Below are 16,734 nucleotides of genomic sequence, written 5' to 3' on the forward strand. Positions count from 1 at the left end.
TATATGTAGGTACCACATTTTCATTATTCATTCATCAGTTGATGGACATCTAGGCTGTTTCCGTTTTCTAGCTATTGTGAATAGAGCAGTGATGAACATGGATGATATGTATCTCTGTAGTACAATATAGAGTCCTTTGGGTATATGCTCCCAGGGGTGGTAAAACTGGGTCATACTGTAGATCTTTTTCTTGCTTTTGGATGAATTTCCACACTCATTTCCATGTGGCTGTACCAGCATGTACTCCCACCAATAAATAGCAACACCCTCATCAGCACTTCTTATTTCTTCTGTTGATGTTAGTAATTCTGAGTGGGGTAAGACAAAAATATCAAAGTAGTTTAAATTTGCATTTCCTTGATAGCTAAGGATGTTGAACATTAAAAAAATATTTCTTAGTCATTTGTATTTCTTCCTTTTGAGAACTCTTTGTTCAATTCCATAGTTCTTTTTTTTTTCTTGAGATATAGTCTCACTATAGAGTCCTGACTGGCCTAGAACTCACTATGTGGATCAAGCTGCTCCTGAATTCACAGAGATTCACCTGCCTCTGCCTCCTAAGTGCTGGATTAAAGGCGTATACCGCCCTGCTCCCCCCATGGCCCATCGTTTAATTTGGCTGTTTGTTTTCTTGGTGTTTAGGTTTTTAAAGATTTTTGTATATGCTAGACACTAATCCTCTGTCAGATGTTAATGATTTTTCCGTTATGTAGGCCACCTCTGTTTTTCCTACTGTGGATTCTCCCATCACACTGCAGTATGACTTCTCCAGTTGATTAGCAATTTCCTTTGCAATACAGAAGTTTTAAATTCATGAGATCTCACATGTTGATTGTTGGTCTTATTTCCTGTGTGACTTGAGTCCTATTCAGAAAGTCCGTACCTGAGCTTATATCCCGAAGTGTATACCATACTCCTCTTTCCTTTAGAAGTTTCAGAGTTTCAGGTCTGAAGTTGATATCTTTGATCCATTTGGAAATGTTTTTTAAATTGGGGTTAGAGAGTATGAGTTTTTCATTCTTTTACATGTAGATTCCCAGTATCATTTGTTAAAGATGCTGTCTTTTTTCAAATATATATATTTTGCATCTTTGTCAAAAATCAGATGGCTGTAGGTATGTGGACTTATTTCTGGGTCCTTGATTTTATTCCATGGATCAATGTGTCTGTTTTGTGTCAGTACCATGCTGTTTTCACTGTTATAGGTCTGTGTAAAACCTGAAATCAGGAATGGTGATGCCTCTAGCATTGTTTTACTTTTCAGTGAATTTTAATTTTTTATTATGAGATAGATGTTTTCTTTATTCTTATAAATTCTTTTGTGGCTTATATTTTTATAACTTTTTGTAACTTTTTTGGCATTCTGGAATTTTAATGACAGCAGAATATGTCAATCTACAACCTTTAAAAAAATTTTTTTAATAACTATATGATTAGAAGAAGGATTTCATTACAACTTTAACATATTCAGTAACACACTCCAGAGCAAGAGTACATCTCTTTAAAAAGTGGCTATAAATTTTTAGGTTCACAGTTGAATTAATACAGTTATACAATTGATACACATAAAAATTTTAAGAAAATAATAAGTAAACTTTTTTTGGTTTGTTGAAGTCACATGTCCCTGTATCCCCAGGTGGCCTAGAACTTGTTATATAAATCAGGCTGGCTTCCGTCTCACAGAGATCTGCCTGCCTCTGCCTCCTGAGTGCTGGAATTAAAGGCACGTGCCGCCATGCCTGGTTAAATTATTTATGTATGTCTATAAGTCGTTGGGTAGATTTCAGTGGTAATGTTTATCACCTCTACTAATTAGCATGATGTAAATTTCTATGCTTCCTCCTCAAGTATAATACATTTAAAAAAATTTGTTGATTTGTTTTTTTTTGTGTGTGTATATATCACATAGAACATCCCAAACCATCTTATTCAACTATACACCCACTTCCCAGATGGCACCCTAGCCTTAGGGAGGCTCTAAAGACTCAGACTTTTCTCTTGGGAGTTCATTTTTCTTAGCTATTAAAGGGAGAAAACAGTGTCTATTCCACAGGGCTAGTGAAGGCTAATGGGTGAAAAACTAACACTGCCATAGAAAGTCCCCATCATTGCAACTGACCATTCCTTCCCCGCTCAGAGAAAGGAATCGGGGTGTGGTGTCCCTTGCTTTGCTTCTGATGGTAACATGCCCCACCAGATGCCAGTCTTCACCTAGCCTGATGGAGGAGAGGGCACTGAAGTAAGTAGAGGGGCATTAGGATTGGTAACTGGCTATGAGCATCTCTTAAGCTTGTGGTGAATGAAAAAGTATGAAACCAAGGGTGGCCCTGTCCAGAAGGAGCCAAGGAATTTGTGGGTGATCCTTGGCTCAGTTATGGAAGCCTCCTGCTCAAGGTTGACTCAAGCCCTGGCTAGGAAGAGATATTCAGATTGCTAAATGGGCCCTGGGGATCTGGACCCAAGTATTCTGTCTCCCTGTCTAAAAGGAATGGCTCTCCTGTAGCTGTACTCCCACAGGTTTAGAGCCCGGGCCAATCCTCCTGCATCCTAAGACTGGGCCTGACACCCTGACGCTCTACCTGTACTAGCCATTGACTTTGTTTTTGCAGGTCCAAGGCAGCTGCATCTGCTCCTGAAGGGATAGCAAACTTCATACTGTATGTTTTGTTTAAACCCACAGGAGTTTTCCAATAATTCTCCTGCCTTGCAATCCCATTTTTCTAGGTGCTGCTGGACGTGAGAGCTAAAGACAACAGTGATACCCATCTTCACCATGCCACAGAGCCTGGTTCCAGGTGGCTGGATAGTAATCAGAGGAGAGTCAGAAGTGGGGTTGTTTACTGGAAAGTGAAGTCAAGTTATCACTGTTTGCTAATAACCTGATAGTGTGCACAGAAAACTTAGGAGAATTGGCTGAGACCCATGGGAAAGAACAACATGGGAAATTTATACACTCAACAGCTTTTCTATGTACAAATAGTGTTAAAATATTATGAAAAATATAACAGCAATAACAAGTTAAAATGTCAAATAACTTGAGTGCATTTTCTATAATATATACCTTGGTCAAACTCTCACACTGTACTGCCAAAATGCATACAATAACTATATGTCAATTAAATTGGTTAGCCAGATGTGATGGTGCACACTTGTAATCCCAGCACTAGGGAGGCAGAGGCAAGGGATCATTGTGAGAACTCTGTAAAGAGAACTTAAAAATTCTGCTACGATCAGATCAAACTAGATCCTCTGAATTGAGGATGTAAGCAAGTGATCAGAGATCATTATTCCTCAGCTAGAAGGAATCGATGTTTTGGAGATGACCATTGACTCTAAATAGCCACAAGATCGGTGCAACCTCTAAGTACTGATGTGCTATGTGTGAGATGAGCAAGGGAATTCAGTGAAAGGAGAGTAGTGAGGAAGAATGACCCTAGTCAGTATGTGATGCATTATGAAAACTCAATAGCTGCATGAAGTTGGTGCAGACAAGGGGCAGGGAGGCCTCCAAAATGCACAGTAACAATGTTCACATTTTGTCTATGTGGCATGTGGCATTTCAAATCAGAAAGACAAAGAGGAACTAAACGGAGAGAGAGTTGACTATTAGGAGAAATGCTAACCCCAATCCGCTGCCTTACCACTATAGAAGATTCCAAATGCACCGCAAATTCGAATGAACGAAAGTGAAGCAAACAGAAATTCTGTGAAGAAAGGTGAACTCACAAACGACTCTGAATGGAAAGTGGCTTTCTACCAGAATACATATTTAGAAGCACAATTAGATATGGTGACATTCTGTATTTTTCTGGAAATAAAAAGAATCAACAAAGGGGATAATATCACAAGAAAAAAACAACCAGTGAGCTGAAGGAAATGCTTGCGACCCAAGTGGCAAGGAGCTCGTGTACTCCACGGAGCCAAAGCTGTATTAACAGCTCTCATCAGTCAAAAAGAAAAAAAAGTCTACAAACACCACTAAAAAAGGAAAAGTTCATAGAAATATAAATGAATTGGTCAATATGTTTATCAAAAGGAAGCTTGTGCAATTTCTCTCAGAATTAAAGAAATACAAAATAAACATATAATTCTTTCTCACAGTAGCAAACGTCCCTCTCAGGCCGTGCTGTCTGTGCCTTTTGCTTCAGTGACAGACAGAGAAAAGAAGGAGGCCTCTTTGTCTCCTCAGTAAGAGTGGGTCAGAGTCTCAAAAAACATGGTCGGATTCTCTTATCCACCACAGTTTGTCCCACACAGGGCCTGGACACTGATAGTCCCCGCACCCCCCCAGGAGGTGTTTGCTGAATGCCTGGACAGAAAGGCAGGAGGGAAGAGGGATGTGATTTTATGGCTCCTGCTAAGACTGCCTGGTAAGCTAAGACGGTCAGCTGCACTCAGCTGACCAGAGCAGGCTGCTAGGCAAAGGCAGAACAGTTTCTGAAGCTGCCTGGAGAGTCCAAGGACACCCTGTGGGAGGCAGCTTCCTTCTTCCCCTATCTGTTGAAAGGATTTGCCTTTCTGCTGCAGGGATTAAAGCCCTCTGCCTGTTCCTCACCCCTTACCCCAACTGGGAGCCTCTTACCTGGTCAGGTCATTTGAAGGCTGTAGGAAGAAAAGGGGGATCCTATTTTCTGAGAACTGAATGGTGGCTGGTAGACCCCAAAAAGAGGACAAAGAAGAAGGGTCTGAATACGATGGAGTGTCTAGGAGGCAGACTCATGAGGTGTGGAGATTGGATATGAGGAGCACCCTACAAAAGCTTTGTGTCCCTAGGGCTCAGCAGCAAGCAATCTCAATCTGTGGAACAGGATCTTAGTTGAGAAGTCAGAGGTTGAGCACCTCACCCTCCAACTCCCATTAACAATCAACCAGGGAGGCCTAACTCCAAGATACCAGGACAATCATGAGATGTGTCTGCAGGAGGAAGGGGTCATGAGCATTGTAGGGGTGCAAATAGTCCACAGTGACAGCTCTGGGACTGACCCATTGTTTTTGAATGATTTGAAAGCAGGTGACTGATAAAAAAAATCTTTTGGAATTACAATGGAACAGAGTCTATTTAAACGAGAGACAGTAAAATATCTTTTCTGTCTTCTAGTTGGACTACTCAGGGACTGGAGAATTGGAATAGATCCACCGTGATCTGGACTTCTGTTGAATAAAACAGCCACAGGCACAGCATCATTTCACTATGGGTATTTATCTCCCAAGTCAGTTGGCAGCACTAATATCTCTAATTGCTAAATACATGTGGTTAATGGGAAAAAGCTAAAATAATACAATGTACAATTTCTATTTAGAGCAGTCAAAGAATTTGTGCTATTAGGAGCACACATTACTGGGAGTTCTGTATTGATTTCTGAGGTCGTCTTACATGCAGCACTAGCTGATGTTTGCCAACAACCTTTTGGGAGCTGTGGTGTTGCTTTCCAGGGAAGGGGAGTCACAGTCCCTGCACCCAAAGGCAATTCTGGGTGCTAGAGTTTGGGCCTGGAATGTCCTGCCAAGGCCTAGGTGCTAAACACTTGTTGCTAGGTCATCCAAACGGCTCAGTGGGTAAAGGTGCTTGCCGTGGAGTGTAATCCCCAGGGAACCCAGATGGTGGAAGGAAAGAAACAACTCCTACATGTTGTCGTCTGACCTCCCTCCAGCAGTGTGCCATGACACTCATCCTCCCAATAAATAAATAAATGTAAAACACCAGAAGCTTGTTCCAGTCTGTGGAGCTAGTAGGAGGTAGGACCTAGTTGAAGCAAACTAGTCCATTAGTGGCAGGCTCTTGAAAGGGTGTTGGGACCCTGGCCCCTTCTCTCTCTGTTTCTAGACATCTATGAAGTGAGCAGCTCTTGCCCTACCATGAGTTCTGCACCATGAATGTCTGACTATGGCCTGACATTTCTAAAGCTGTGAGACAAATGTTTTCCTTATAAGTTGGTTATTTGGATACTTTGTCACAGCAATAGAATAGACCTTTCCTCCTTTTAAGTTGATCATCTTGGGTATTTTTCCACAGAGAATGAATTGTTGACTTTCTCTGGGTCTAGCCTGGTGTGAGGGTGCTGGTAGAGGTGGAAAATCAGAGAGCAAGGTATCAAAACAGAACTGCTATCATCTCACTGCTCTGTGCATTTGTGATTGGTAACTAGCACCCACTTTCCATCCTATCTGCACCTTGATTTCCTTTTAGGGATTGTAGTTTTTCTTTATTCTGGTAAGACCAGGCTCCTTCCTAGCTCAGGGACATGAATGAGCTACCCCACATAGGCTATTCTCTTTCATTTATATCAAATTATTCATTCATTCAACAAATACATCTCCAGAAGGTATCTTAAGAAGTAGTGAGAATGACAGACAAAAAGTCTGTTCCTGAGGGTTATCATTCCAGTGAAGGATAAAGCATGCAGACAACACGGAGAGGCCAAAAATGTGCAAGGTGTTAGATGGTGGTGAGTTTTGAGAGGCTACATTGGAAGGGGGTTGCAAGTGAAGCTGTCTATAACTCTAGGAGAGCCGAGAGCCTCAGTGAAAAGGAGATCTTTGAGCAAAGACTTGAAGGAGGTAGTGGTAGTAGAGATGAAGAGGAGGGGAGGATGGAAGGGAAAGGACTAAGGAGGAAGAGCTAGAGGGATGGGGAAAGAGGTATTGGGGATGGAGGAATGGGAGCAGAAAGATGATAGAGGGATATAGGAAGGAGGAAGAGATAGAGGAATGGAGGAAAGAGGGATGGAGGAGGGTCAGACTGAGGAGGAAGAAATGGGAGGAAGAAGGAGGGATCAAGAAGGATGGAAATATAAAATTTTCTGTCTAGACTCCAGTGGATAAACTTGCACTGAGGGACAGATGGATACAAATGCTTGATTGGATAGGACTTAACATATATGACAGAGTACCTGAAATCTGGTGTTGGGAGGATTATGGGGGCTGTGGAGGGAGGAGGGGGTCTAAAATAAAGCAGCCATTTCCAACACTTGGTGGTGGTGGTCTAACTTGGAGGCAGGTGCCCCGTTCAGGCTCCTCAGAACTTCTCTAGTACCTGTGGTATCATCTGATTTGGTCTCACTTCTGTACATCCTGCCTTTCCTTCCCTATCTCTGTATCCCACCCCTGGCCAGTCCTGGGACCCCTCCCAAATAAGCCTCTTGTTCCAGTATCTGTTTTCTGGAAACACAGTCTAGGATAATTATATTCTGCATTTTCTGAAGGACAGTCCTGCAGAACCATGTACCTGTGACATCCTTGCTCTGTAGGGGCACATCAGTTCCTGCTTCTTTAGGGACACATGTGGGCACTGTCAATGGTCTCCGAGGTGGAGATTTCCCCCAATAACCTCCAGTATGGGGCTAGAAGAGGCAGGGAAGACATGCAGCTTCCCAGAGCTCATCCTAGGGGTTAGGACCTTTCTTACTACAGCACCATGGTTGTCAAAGGTGCAAGAAATGCACTCCTCAGTTACTACAAAGTGTTCTGTGCTTTAGCTTCCATCATAATTAATCACAGGATTCATGGAAAAATACCCAAGATGATCAACTTAAAAGGAGGAGAGGTCTATTCTGTTGCTGTGACAAAGTACCCAAATAGCCAACTTATAAGGAAAACATTTGTTTTGTCTCACAGCTTCAGAAATGTCAGGCCATAGTCAGTGAACCTATCGTTCATGGTGCAGAACTCATGGTAGGCCAAGAGCTGCTCACTTCATAGATGTCTAGAAACAGAGAGAGAAGGGGCCAGGGTCCCAACACTCCTTTCAAGAGCCTGCCACTAATGGACTAGTTTGCTTCAACTAGGTCCTACCTCCTACTAGCTCCACAGACTGGAACAAGCTTCTGGTGTTTTACATTTATTTATTTATTGGGAGGATGAGTGTCATGGCATACTGCTGGAGGGAGGTCAGACGACAACATGTAGGAGTTGTTTCTTTCCTTCCACCATCTGGGTTCCCTGGGGATTACACTCCACGGCAAGCACCTTTACCCACTGAGCTGTTTGGATGACCTAGCAACAAGTGTTTAGCACCTAGGCCTTGGCAGGACATTCCAGGCCCAAACTCTAGCACCCAGAATTGCCTTTGGGTGCAGGGACTGTGACTCACCTTCCCTGGAAAGCAACACCACAGCTCCCAAAAGGTTGTTGGCAAACATCAGCTAGTGCTGCATGTAAGAAGACCTCAGAAATCAATACAGAACTCCCAGTAATGTGTGCTTTAAAAAAATACAACCAGCCTTTGTCTACCATGGTATTTAAAGAATGCCAATTTTCTCCAAGTTTGTAATAGAACAAGTTCTTTGACTTCTCTAAATAGTGGAGAAAATGTCTTGTCTTGGGCACAGTTAGGAAGTCTGAGATGTATTGCTAGCAAAACACATGCTTGACTTCTAAGGACTGTTTCGGTGAGTTTTGAAATTGGTAAGTAATATCTTGGTTCATTTTCTGCTGTCATAATTACAAAGAAGACAGGCACATTTGGATCATGATTCTGGAGTCTGGGAAGTCCAAGAGCATGGAGTTGTCTGCTGTTGGCCTCTGGTAGGTCATGACATGGCCAAGGACATTGGATGAACGGAATGAGTGGGTCAAAGCCAGAATCACAGGCAAAGCTTCCTGTGATAAGCAGGAACCCATAGATGGATTAGTCCAATCACCTCTCTCCCTCCAAACACCATTAACAGAGGACTATGGGGATTAAGTTTCCAGCACATGAAATTAGGGATAGAGGTTCAAACCATAACAATAAATGTGTCTCAGTTGGTTCTGGCGTCAAATGTGAAACAGGTATATGATCTGTGGGTCCTTCATAAGCGTTTGTAGGCTTTGTTTTGCTTTTTAGCTTTTCTTGGATAATAGCATATGGGGCATCAGCTTGTTACCGAGCGTGGTGTAGAGCTGGCAGCTGGCACACGCTGAGGTAAAGTTGTATCAGTCATGCTGTCTACCCAGGCCAAGGCTGCTGAAAGCATCTCCGGACACCAGGACTCCTGTGAGCTCCATTAGTGACAAGGCAGCATCCATTCTTGGTCCCCTGGGCCTGCCATAAGAAGAGCTCCTGATGAGCTGCGCTTTTCACTCACCACTGAGGTGTAAGCATTCAGAATTCTTTGACATTTTCCCAAGAAGCTTGTTCATGGAGAGCACGATTTTTCCCATTCAAAGTGGGTGGAATTGCTCTGAGCAAGCTGGTGGATGGCACACGGTTCACTGCCTGACTCTGGAGCAAGCTGTTGAGGATGAGGCTGCCTCAGTCAGTGCTGAGAAGATTACACATTAATAATGGGGAGAGACTCATATAAAGAGATCAAAATTTTGATGTAAATGCCATTTTGGAAGACTGATTAATATGTCAAAATATTCCGCTCCCAAGGTGTGATAAAAATAACCTGAGTCCTCTGTAATTTCATGGTTTAGCAATTGAGTGATTGATTTAAATTCCATTTTATAAAATCCTATTTAGTGTGTCCTTTTTAACCAAGGGCTTTGAAGGCCTGATTTGCTGGGACCTGAATTTACATGAGCCAGAAATGACATCAGGAAACTACAGGCTATTATTGTAAGACTCGGAAGTGGGTTAGAATGACAACAGCGCTCCGGTCCTGAATGGCACCTGCTCTGGTGGTCTGGCATGTGGATCACACCAAAGAACAGGAAGCTGGAGAGGCTGAAAAACACTCACTGACCATGCGGCAAGCTTTAAGGGACACATATGACCGCACTCAGACTGGAGAGACTTTGTATTTTTGTTGATTTTATTTTGGAGACAAAATTATGCTATGTAGCCCAGGATGGCTTTGTTTCTGTGTCATCTTCCTGCCTCAGCCTCTAGGTACTGGGGTTATAGGCTGTGCTACCTGGAGAGGTTTATTTAAGCATGGTATTGGGGCATGCTGATCTTCTTGCCCATAGTGGTAGGCGGATATCAATCACAGTGTGAGATGCATTCCACTGGTTTTGACATTTTTTTCTCTCCTCCTCCTCCTCCTTCCCCTCCTCCTCCTCCTCCTCCTCCTTCTCCTCCCCGCTCTTCCTCCTCATCCCCCCCTCCTTCCCCCCCTCTCCTCCTCCCCCCCACCCCCCCTCCTTCTACTTGTGTTGGGAATGAACTTCAGGGCCCTGCATGTGCTAAGCATATGTTCTACCACTGATCTACGTCTTTAGCCTTTTATTTTCAATTCTTAATGGGGTTCAACGTAGCCTGGACTCCGTAGAAAACAGAACCTACACTAGACCTGCATACTCACCTTTATCAGGATTAATTCCTGGAAACGGGAAGGAGAGAAATGAAGGGAGACAGGCAAGATCTGGACAAGACAATCTGATTGCTGATTCCTCCTGGCATCTTCACAGAGGCCCCCAGGAGCTTCTGTTCTGAACTGCACACTAGGAGAGTCAGGGAAAGGGAGCACACCCCAAACATTCCTTAATTCTGTTAGCTTTGTCCATAGGTCCAGCCTGCCCCTTTTGTCCCTTGTGCCCCACTTTCTGGCCCTTTCAAAGATTTGTTATGTGAATTATGCATCAGTATCCACAGCAATGCCACATACCTCAGCAGTACAAGGATTCCTAGGTCATGAAAACAAGGAGAGAGGTAGGTGAGATGCAGCTCACTAGGGCCCACAGGAAAAGGAGAGACAGCTAGCCTGTGCTGTAAGCTATGTCAGCAGGGACTCAGCAACTTTGGGACTGACACCGGCTGGTAACAGCTCATGGCCACCAGGCTGCAAAGCAATACTGGGCCTGGGCCATGTAGCCAGAAACTGCCTTAGGGTTGGGATCCCACAAGACCTTAGAGAGACATCATAAGGATCTGGTCCAGTCCTTACACACTAGGATTTGTAATCATGAGAACGGGTAGATAAAGAAGGTGTTTTCATGGTGGTCCTCTCATTGCTTTGCTTCTCTGTAGTCTGTGCTGCAGAGTCTCATGTTGGGTCAATTTCTGTCATGGCTGAGGTAAATGGTGAGTTTGGGGACAAGGACACATCTGTACATACTCACTCTGCGTACACATGTTCAGTTACTCAACAGGGTCAGATGGGCTCCTTGCCTAAGAGACAAGGGCACATTGTTTCATCCCCGGAAGCAGACTAGCATGTGCTGCTGTTCTGGTAGCTTCCTTGGGACCCCATCATTCCTCAGAGGCACTTGGGTACAGTGGTGCTCCAGCTAAGTCCAGGTCTTGCCAGCTCTGCTCAGCCCAGCCTAGTTCTTTCTCATCTATAATTTGTTTCTGAGCTTTGCTGAGGTTCAAGTGTGCACAAACCCTCCCTGTCCTTATTATGCACGCTCTGATGAATTAATGATGCCATCAGTATGGCTGAGGTAGTAAACACATCCTCTACACCCAAGTGTCTTGAGTTACATATTTGTTTGTTTGTTTGTTTAGACAGGATCTGACCTGGTGTGGTTGCCCAAGCTGACCTTAAACCTGTTATATTACCTGGCTTGGCCTTGAACCCATGACCCTTCTGCCTCGGCTTCCCAACTGCCTGAATTTCAGATAATGCACAATTATAACTGGTTCATTTTTTTCATTATTTTTACTTCCAATTTTTTTTGGTGGTAAGAACAGGTAAAATGACACATGCACTTTCAACAATTTTTTTACTAGTTTTATTGTGGTACAAATGACAAACAGGAATTGTATATAAAATAGTATGAGATGGCCTCACAGAAAACAATGATGAGGCAAAATGCAAAAAATTATGGGATAGGGTAAAGCACATACGGAAGACATTCGTTCTAAATTTGTACCTTTTCTGTAAGCTTTAAATGGTGTCAAACAATATCTATTATGTTATTATATATAATAGACTAGTTTTATAATTTGTTACAACAAATACAATCATTGCAATTTTATGTATTGTAAATTTTGTTCAGGTACAATTTATCTTCCACTGTAAGTTTTTTTATTTATTACTTTCATTTTATTTTATGCATATTCCATGTGCAATGCTCATGGAAGTCAGAAGAAGGCATTGGATTCCCTGTAACTGTAGTTACAGAGTGTTGTTAGCCACCATGTGGGAGCTGGGAAGGAAACTCGGGTCCTCTGCAAGAGCAGCCAGTGTTCTTAACCACTGAGCCATTTCTCAGGCCCCCTCTCCAGCTGTCAGCATATACCCTTTACTCCATTTACCAATGGCTTACATTTTGCCTCATCACCATTTTCTCTGTGCACATGTCATGTTAGTTTTCTGACCCAGTTGAAAGTTGGCCTCATTGTGCCTTTATTCCTAAGATTGTTATTACATTTATTTATTTATTTATTTATTTATTTATTTATTTATTTATTTATTAATTATTTGGGGTGTGTATGCATATGGGCACTCATATGGCAAAGCATACATGTGGAGGTCAGAGGACAACTTTTGCCTGTTGGTTCTCTCCTTCTACCATGTAGGTCCTGGTGGTGATTGAATTCAGGTGGTCATGTTTGGCAGCAAGCATCCTTCCTTACTGAGCTGCCTCGGTGGCCCCATCCCTAAGTTTTTCAGTGTATCTCCTAAAAGCAAGCACACACGTTCTTACAGAGCCACTGCACAACTGTCAAATTGTTAAATTTAGTATCAGTGCTATTTCTCAATCACATATGTCAGGCTTCTCAGTGATGCCTACAGTGAATTGTCTTCCCATGTGGAACATGTGAAATCCAAGCAAGAATCATATGTCATCTTCACTTATCAAGTCACTTTATTCTTCAATTTTAGAATGGTTTCTCAATCTTCCTTTGTCTTTCATTGCCTTGACATTTTCGAGAACAGGCCAGATATTTTGACAACATTCACATGATCATATTGAGGTGAAGCAAGCATGACATGGAAGACCCAGCACACGGGGGGGGGGGTGTTGTTGCTTCAAGGAACACGCAGTAACCAGCTACGCGTGTAAATGTTGGGCTGTTTACCAACTCTACACCCTCATGGTGCTAGATCCAAACTCAGGGTCTGGAAGGCAAATCCCCAGCAGGCAAGGGGGTAGGAGGAAGCACAGCTATGACCCAGGGGTCCTGAACCCTGCCTTCAGGCCCATGCCTATTTTCCAATCTCCTGGAAAGGCTCCACCTCAGATATAACCTCCAATTCAACTAAAGTCTTCTCAGTAACAATGGAACTGAGTTTGCACTGGTGAACACAAATAAAACTCACTCCTCTGCATTCCCCAGCAACACAGGTAAGGAGCAGATGCTGCCCCAGTGGTTCTGCTAACAAGAACCTCGTCTCCATCATCCTTCAAATTTCACTGCAAAGTGCACCATGCAATGTAAAGTCCTAAGTGTTCTTCAAATGTCTTCAGAGAGTTCTAGAATTTCTGACTTATGTTTGCTACCGCAGAGAGCTATGCGAGTGCAGAAACTTGTATAGACAAGGCTATCTCAATGAGGCCACTGGGTGTTATGTCTTCTCTCTATGTTAAAGTTACCTTTTCTGTGGTGCAAGACTTCTCCATGCTTGGATGTCATCGTAGGCTCACTGGCCTCGTTACCTGGAAACCTTCATTGGATGTTTGTCCTCTCCCTGTCAAGTGAGTGTAAAACTAGCCTGGCTTTGAACAAAGAAAATTATATCTAGAAATGGAGATATGGCTTAGCTATTAACAGCACTCGCCCTCTTCTAGAGGACCTGGGTTCTCTTCCACATAGACAGCTCACAACTGCTAGTTTCAAGGGACCTGACACTGTCTTCTGGCCTCCTTGGCCCTGCATACACATTGTACACATACAGATAATCAGGCACATAACACAATAAAAGTAAATAATTTAAAAAGAAAATTACATCTATTGGGGACTAATTAGGATTCCAATCTGGGAGACAGAAAAGTCCAGTAACCTTCAGTTGTGCTCTGAAGTCCTACAAAACAGTGGCTGCATTTACAGCTTTAAACTACAAGATGGGTTGGCAATGACATCACTTCTTAGGAATTATGGTTAATGCTAGCCAGAGATAAACTATCTTGCAAAACAGGGATTGGGCACAGTCTCAGTCTGTGTATGAGCAGGGGCCCAGTGTAAATATGGTTAGCAGACATCAGCAAACAGTTCCCAAGAACCATAACTCCACCCCGTTCAGACTGGCATGTATCAGTATGGCACTGTAGGTAGGACAGTTCAAAAGCTCCGCTTGTGTAAGGGTGTGCTTGAAACTTTGTCCAGCGATGGCTTCTGACTCTTTTACAAGTGCCCCCAAACCAATGGCAATCGCTTTGATTTTCTCTCCTTGAACCCGCATCTTAGGGCAGACAACAAGGACTAAACAGTCCACTATTGCCTTGTGGTTTTACAGCTTAGCTTCCTCCTGCCTATGTATCTGCCATCTTCCCCATTTCCCACAGTTCTGGAGTCTAACTCTGCCTTGTTGTATTTAATGTGGCCACATCATTTGGTTTAAGAACTTTACTCCTTTGGGAAACATGGTGTAATTTAAAGTATTTTCACTCTTACTGGTTTTCTCCCTTCCTCTCATTCTTTGGGGGATGAAACTGAGGATGGAGGAGCCAAAGTGCAATACAACAGGTTAAAAAGGGGCCCAGGCTTTAATCAAAGACTAAAAACTTTTCCTCCTTGTGGGAGGAGCTATTACCAATACAGTTAAAACTCAAGGGGAATAAAGAATAGAGACCCATGAAAGTCTCAGGACTGAGAGTCTGCCTGATTGCACACCCGGACCTGTTTACTTAGCGCATTTCTTCTCCACAAACATGAACGTTCTGTCACCTTCACCTCTGCTTCCAGACTCGCAAGACCATTCCTGCCATATAATAGTACCAGGCCATGAAACAACGCTGGACAAACATCTCCAGTCAGCTCTGTGCTCCTTGACCCTGAACACCTAGTCGAAGAGTCTTCATGAGGCAAACTCATCTAAACAGGCATTTTTCTAAAAACAATGCAAGAATTGGGGGGGATCACATAATTTTCTGAGTCACTATTCTTTACTGTCTGCATTCTGCCCTGATGACAATGACACTCCCTGCGCCTGAAGAAGGCTCAGGACATCACTCCCCAAAGCAGCACCAAGGCTCCCGTGTTGGCCTCTCCTTGTGGCTGGGGCAACTTTGGAGCCTCATCTCAACATTTTCAGTCTTTGAACTGGAACAGACTTGGAAAGTCACCAAATCCTGGCTGACAACTATGATCACTCACATGGGCTTTGGTTTGCTTGTTGTGGTGGCCTTAGATTCTGGGATATGTTGCCCAGGCTATGAGTGCTAAGGGTGCTGTGACTGATTAGTGATGTCTGCCCTGAACAGAGATAAGCATGGAGAGATGAGCCTCACCATAGAATCTCTGACTTGATTCTCAACCCCTTTGGGTAAAGATTAGGGAACTCAATCTGAAATGCTTAATAGACACCTACAGGATGCTAAGGAGTAATAAAGCAAAGATCCTCTGGTCCAAAATCTCACATCTTGGCAGGATCTGGGTAGACCTCACTCCTCAGATCTAGCCTCGTTTTGTTCATAAGCAGAATTCTGGTCCACATTGCGCAGATATTCTGATTCAGCTTGTCTCAGACCTGTCCGAACATCTTTGCTTTTGCAGTGACTCCAAGTGACTCTCTGATGATCTGAGAGGAGCAACTTGAAATAGTCAGTGGAGGCAACAGGGAAAGGATGGAGGGTGGAAGGTTTGCAGGAGTCCAGGCTAAGGAGCACAGGTATTCTTTCAGTCTGGGTGGCCAAACACCTTCATTCTGGCATCTCACCCGGTCTACAGCCAGAGGTGCGCACAGCTTGTTTATCCCTCTGCTAGTTCAGTACTGCAGACAGAGCGGCATTAGGCTGGTTTCAGGTTGGGAACGTCATCCAGACGCCAGCTTCCTGCTGCTCAGCAGTGTCCTTGTTGGTTTCTCAGCCAAGGAGGGATAAACAGAAACAGCCTCCATGATCCAGAAATAGAAATTGAGACCGTTAAACAAATGTCCAATTCTGTCTTACAGTGGTGGCCAAATGTCCTGTCTGCACTCCTCTGTGACTCTCTGAGCTGCTGCTGCCTTTGGCAGTGGCTACGCAGGACAGGAATGTCCTCCAGTGGATGGTGTAGAATTTGGTTCCCTGGTGTGAGTCTGTAATCTTTAGTCTGTCAATAAGAACCAAGAGCTCTTACTTCTGTGTCCAGTGACAGACATTTCAGCAGGGGCAGAAAAAGCCATACACTTTGCACAGTGATAAGTCTCTCTATCCTGTACACAAGCACAGAGTAGGTACAGCCCAGCTTAGACTGAACTCCCTGGCTCTTCCACATCAGGCTCCGATGGCTGCCATGCTCCCCCAGAGAGGTCATTAACCTGCTATCTTAAAGGAAAAAGTTGGTCTCTCAGAAAGATGAACAGTAGGAAATAGGCAACATTATTTTCTTTGCATTTGAGAGATGCAAGAGGTGATGGGTTGGTGAGGACAGACCCAGGGGACAACAGAACAGCTGACAGTGACATGGGGAATTCAGCCATTATTTTCTGTGCTGTCTCACTGCAGGATGTGGATGTTCATCCCCTGGATGCATCAGCTGGCTGACTTTGAAGCTTCAAAGACTGTGGACTGCAGGCTGCCACTTTCAGACATTTGGGCTGGGAGATGCTTTCCTTACCTCCTTCCTTCTGGAGAAGCTTCCCAGTTCATTATAGCACAACTCCTGCCAAAACCAGTTATCGCAAACAGTCACACCCAAGGAGATGGCCACCCTGAGGAACACAGGCCTCCTGTCATCTTTCTGACACTAAACTTTGCAACATGTGTCTTACAAAGTAT

The sequence above is a fragment of the Nannospalax galili genome, unplaced genomic scaffold (genome assembly GCF_000622305.1).
Source record: "Nannospalax galili isolate Female #2095 unplaced genomic scaffold, S.galili_v1.0 scaffold1174, whole genome shotgun sequence".
NCBI classification, from domain to species: Eukaryota; Metazoa; Chordata; class Mammalia; order Rodentia; family Spalacidae; genus Nannospalax; species Nannospalax galili.